This window comes from Carcharhinus amblyrhynchos, chromosome 13 (assembly GCF_965287045.1).
Source record: "Carcharhinus amblyrhynchos chromosome 13, sCarAmb.v2.hapA, whole genome shotgun sequence".
Taxonomy (NCBI): domain Eukaryota; kingdom Metazoa; phylum Chordata; class Chondrichthyes; order Carcharhiniformes; family Carcharhinidae; genus Carcharhinus; species Carcharhinus amblyrhynchos.
Window position 1 is genome coordinate 77,562,327 of NC_137336.1, and position 5,624 is coordinate 77,567,950.

A 5,624-nucleotide genomic window follows, 5' to 3' on the forward strand; every position below is an offset into this window, starting at 1 on the left:
AGTTCCACTTTCCCGCCCTCTCCCCATAACCCTTAATCCCCTCTCTTATCAAGAACCCATCAACCCGCTTCTTAAAAATATTTAGCGAGGCAGCCTCCACCACTTCAACGGGCAGAGAATTCCAGAGATTCACCACCCTTTGAGTGAAGAAGTTCCTCCTCAATTCCATTCTAAACCGCCTCCCCTTTATCTTGAGGCTGTGCCCCCTAGTCCTACTGTCTTTTTTGAGCGGGAAGAGTCTCTCCACCTCTATCCTATCCATCCCATTCATCATCTTATACGTCTCAATGAGATCTCCCCTCATTCTTCTAAACTCTAACGAGTACAAGCCTAGTTTATTCAGCCTCTCCTCATAGCTCAATCCCCTCAACTCCGGTATCAGCCTAGTAAACCTCCTCTGCACTCCCCCCAGGGCCAAAATATCCTTGCGCAGGTGCGGCACCCAAAACTGCACACAGTACTCCAGCTGCGGCCTCACCAATGCCCTATACAGCCGCAGCAAGACCTCCCTACTTTTATATTCAATCCCCCTCGCTATGAAGGCCAGCATCCCATTCGCCTTCCTGACCACCTGCTGCACCTGCAAGCTGGGTTTCTGCGACTCATGCACAAGGACCCCGAGGTCCCTCTGCACCGTCGCCTGCTGCAGTTTTTCGCCACGTAAGTAATAGTCCTTCCTACCATTCTTCCTACCAAAGTGGACCACCTCACACTTGCCAACATTAAATTCCATTTGCCATTTCCTGGCCCATTCGCCCAGCCTATCTAGATCCTTCTGCAGACTCTCCACACCCTCCGCACAATTTGCCGTTCCCCCAATCTTGGTGTCATCAGCAAATTTCGACACCCTGCACTCGGTTCCCTCGTCCAGATCATCTATATAAATGGTAAATAGCTGAGGCCCCAGCACCGACCCCTGGGGCACCCCACTAGTCACCAACCGCCAATCCGAATAGCACCCATTGACCCCCACTCTCTGCCTCCTATTTGACAACCAATCCTCTATCCACGCTAACACCCTACCCCCAACTCCATGTCCCCTGACCTTCTGCAATAACCTCTTGTGAGGTACCTTGTCAAACGCCTTCTGAAAATCCAGAAAGACCACATCCACCGGCTCTCCTCTATCCACTGCCCTAGACACATCCTCATAGAACTCCAGTAAATTTGTCAGACACGACTTCCCTTTAATGAAACCGTGTTGCGTCTGCTCTATCAAGCAATTCCCTTCAAGATGCCTCGCAATTTCCTCCTTAATGACGGATTCTAACATTTTACCTACCACAGACGTTAAACTAACCGGCCTATAATTCCCCGCCTTTTGCCTGGCACCCTTCTTAAACAACGGCGTAACATTAGCCGTTTTCCAATCTTCCGGCACTTCCCCGGAATCCAGCGACGTCTGGAAAATAACCACCAAGGCATCCACTATAACCTCCGCCATTTCTTTCAGAACCCTCGGATGCATTCCATCCGGTCCTGGGGACTTGTCCACAATCAGCCCCTCCAGTCTGTCGAGCACCGCCTCTCTAGTAACAGTAATGCCATTAAGACCCTCCAGTCCTACCACCTTTCTATCGCTAACACCCGGCAAATTATTCACGTCCTCCTCCGTGAAGACAGAAACAAAAAAGTTATTCAATACCTTAGCCATATCCTCATCCCCTACCACTCGCTCCCCTTTCTCATCCTCTAAAGGACCAACATTCACCCTAGCCAGCCTCTTCCTTTTTATATATTTATAAAAACTCTTGCTATCCTTTTTTATATTAAGCGCTAGCCCAGCTTCATAGTTTCTCCTACCCTTCTTTATCAACTTCTTTGTCAATCTTTGTTGACATTTAAACCTCTCCCAATCCTCTTCTCGCCCACTACTCTTAGCTACTATAAATTCCTCCGCTTTTAATTTAACACTTTCCGTCACCTCCTTCGTTATCCACGGCTTATTACCTCTCTTCCTACTACCCTTTTTGACCATTGGAATAAATTTCCGCTGAGCACCAAGAAAGATCTCCTTAAAGATCCTCCACTGCTCCTCAGCAGACCCTCCCTCCAACGCGCTCCCCCAGTCCACATTCGCCAATTCTTCTCTCATCCTACCGTACTCCCCTCTATTCAAACAGAGGACGCGTGTCCGGGAACCCACTTTCTCCTCCTCCATCGGCACCAGAAACTCCACCATACAAGGATCACTCTCCCCAAGAGGATCCTTCACCACAAGGTCCCTAATTCTACCCGCCTCATTACATAGCACCAGATCCAAGATAGCTCGCTCCCTCGTCGGCTCCAACACACACTGTTCGAGGAAACTATCCTGGCAGCATTCCAAGAACTCTTCCTCGAGCCCCCCGCGTCCAACATGGGTCGACCAATCAATATGCAGATTGAAATCCCCCATAACTACGGCCGTCCCATTCCTGCACGCCGCACTTATTTGCGCGTTAACAGCCCGCCCCACCTCCAGATCATTATTCGGGGGCCTATAGATGACACCCACCAGCGTCTTCCTCCCTTTGCTGTTCCTAATCTCCACCCACAACGATTCCACGTTCTGCTCCTTGGCTCCAATATCATCCCTTGCTACCACCTTGATGCTATCCTTAATCAGCAGAGCTATGCCACCCCCCCTTTTCCCTCCTGCCTATCCTTCCTAAACACTTGATAGCCCTGTACATTCAGCTCCCAGTCCCTGTCACCTTGCAGCCACGTCTCTGTAATGGCCACCAGATCGTATCCATTTGTGTCGATCTGCGCCATCAGCTCATCCACTTTATTCCGAATGCTTCGTGCATTCAGATAAAGCGCTTTCATCCCAGCCTTCACCTGGACCCTACTTGCCATAACGCCACCAACCATACTCACGCCCCCTACTCCCTCAATTATTGGGACATCCTCGGCCTCTATCCTTACCTGTACCCTCTCCTTAACTTTAGACCTCGTAACATCACTTACCCTCGCACCCTCCCCCCCCTAATTAGTTTAAAGCCCTGTCTACAGTCCTCTTTACTCGATTCGCCAGCACTCTGGTCCCAGCGCGGTTCAGACCAACCCCATCCCACCTGAACAGGTCCCACCTACCCCAATACTGGTGCCAATGCCCCATAAATTCAAACCCATTCCTCTCACACCAATCGCTGAGCCACCCATTCACTTCCTTAATCCTGTCAACCCTACGCCCGTCTGCACTCGGTTCAGGCAGTAGCCCAGAGATAACCACCTTGTCGGTTCTACTTTTTAATTCCATTCCCAGCTTTTCATACTCCCTCCCCAGATCCTCAGTCTGCATTTTGCCTACGTCGCCGGCACCCACATGTACCACAACGACCGGATTCTCACCCTCCCACTCCAGGTTCCTCTGCAGCCCAGCTGCGACATCCCGTACCTGAGCACCAGGCAGACAACACACCCTTCTGTGCACTTTGCCATTGTGACAAAGGACAGTGTCAATACCCTTCACCCCACTATCCCCAATCACTACTACGTTCCTTTTCCCCCTCTCTTTGCCTGTGTCCTGCCGCATCACTGTGCCGTGTGCAGTTTGCTCACCAACCTCACCTGCCTCGTTCTCGTCCAGCGTGGAAGCAAGAACCACAAACCTGTTATGCAGATTAAGAGGCTGAGGCCTCCGCTCCTCACCCCCGTTCCTCCTCCCAGCAGCCCCCTCTTGTCCCTGACCCTTAGAGTTAGTCACTTGCACCCCATTGACAATGGCACCCTCTCTCCCCCTGATGAGCCTCAGTGACTGTAGCTCAGAGGCCAGCTCATTTACCTTGAGCTGGAGCTCCTCCAGCAACCTGCACTTACTACAGACATGGTCACTGGGATGGACCCTGGGGTCCACCAGTTCCCACATCATACAGAAACCACACATCACATGCCCCTCCATTATTCACTGTAGTAGTTTTGAAAAAAATTTTTTTTTTTGTTTTTTTTTTCCTTGTTTTTCAAACGAACTCACCTGGCCCTTTTTCCTTCAACCCCTTTTTGATATTAAGCCCTAAAAGCTCACTCTACTTCCCTCTCACTCCGCTGCCCGCTCAGACGCTGCCCGCTGTCTACACCAGGCCTCCTTTTAAACCTGGTGCTGATTTAAAGGTGATGTCCCACAACTGCCTTCTAACCACTCCCTCAGAATTCTTAAAGCAGTAAATACAATAAATAAATGCTTTAAACAGTTCTACAAAGAACAAAGTGCTTTAAACTTATTTTAAACAGGTTTTTAACAGGTAAAATCTTAGCTCTCTCTCTGCTCCTTCACTCGTCTGCTCCAGCAAACAACGCAGTGATGGAAAACATGTTTTCGAAATGAGATTTTTATAGTTTGCTGTTTTGCCCACGGACTCAGATTCGTTGCTGATTCCCAAAGACTTGGTAACTAAATCATTAGGAAGTTGTGGTCCAGTTTTTTTTCTTCTGGTAATCTTTCCTTCGTTGCAATTCTCGTTCCCTGCAATACGGACAGGCATGATGAACGGAGATGCTCATTTCCCACTTTCTGCATTTAGAAAGGTTTGCAAAGGAGCCACAGTCCTTGATTATTCTCCACTGGTTTGTATTAAATAAATGCAGTTATTGAATGTATCATTGGTTTGCTTTCAATCAGGTAGCTGTCTCAAATTTTGGAATAAATTAGGGTCCGTTTATTAGGTTAGAGTGGTGTTTCCAGGACAACCGCACAAATAAGATCTTCTATGTGTTACTGTTTGACGCGTATCTCTCTAAGTCGTTCTATTCACATATCCCCCACCCGCACCCCCGCCCTTCACTCCACGTTCCTGCAGCATCGCTATCTCACCGCGACTCTCACAGGAATAATGGCCAAGATGAAACAACGATTAAAAGTGAATGCTGAGAGTTGGCTTTCTTTCGAAAGATTTGGGTTTCGTGGCGATAATTCGTCAAGCAAGTTTTGGCGAGGCAATGATGTTTGAGTGAGAGAGCTGGATAATTGAGAGGAAGGCAGTGACTGTCTCCAAACCCAGTGGGGAATACTTGTGTGATAGAAATAATCTGAAGATATTGGATGATAGCTGGAAGGAATGCAAAACTTCAGTCATGCAATGTTGAGATCGACCAGTATAGGGCGCTGCGCACGTTCACCTTCAGAGCCCGGATAGCTCAGTCGGTAGAGCATCAGACTTTTAATCTGAGGGTCCAGGGTTCAAGTCCCTGTTCGGGCGATGCTTTGAAATTTCCATTCTCAATCGAGTCACATTCTTTCATGAGTCAAATAAGTCACTAGTCACTTTACGTTTCCTCCGGACATTGAAACGCGGATGCATTTCAATTCAATTTTGCACCAGATGGTTCTCAGCCTTTTCTGTTATGGTGTTTCAAGTGCTCTTCATCATAAGTAATGCTATTTCAGAACCAACAACGAATTCATAATGATTGTTTTACGATTGATGAACCAAAGCTTTGCTATGTTTTGATTAGTTTTCAAATGTAACGTACTTCTCCGATTTACTTGTTTGAATTTCTATTGAATGTCATCACGAGATGTCGAATTTCATCCAGGCACATCGGCGGTGTCTATTTTCAGATGGTCTTTATTCTGTCCAGACAAAACTCTTTAAGATGATGCAATTGGTTCCATGGTACTTAAAATTCAAATACATTTCATT

The 5,624-nt window shown here is 47.9% G+C and overlaps 1 non-coding gene across 1 annotated transcript; it reads left to right on the plus strand.

Moving 5' to 3' along the window:
* Positions 1–5,107: 5,107 nt before the first annotated feature.
* Positions 5,108–5,180, plus strand: trnak-uuu (transfer RNA lysine (anticodon UUU)). The gene has a single exon. It is a non-coding gene; the product is annotated as a tRNA-Lys (tRNA).
* The last annotated feature ends 444 nt before the right edge of the window (positions 5,181–5,624 follow it).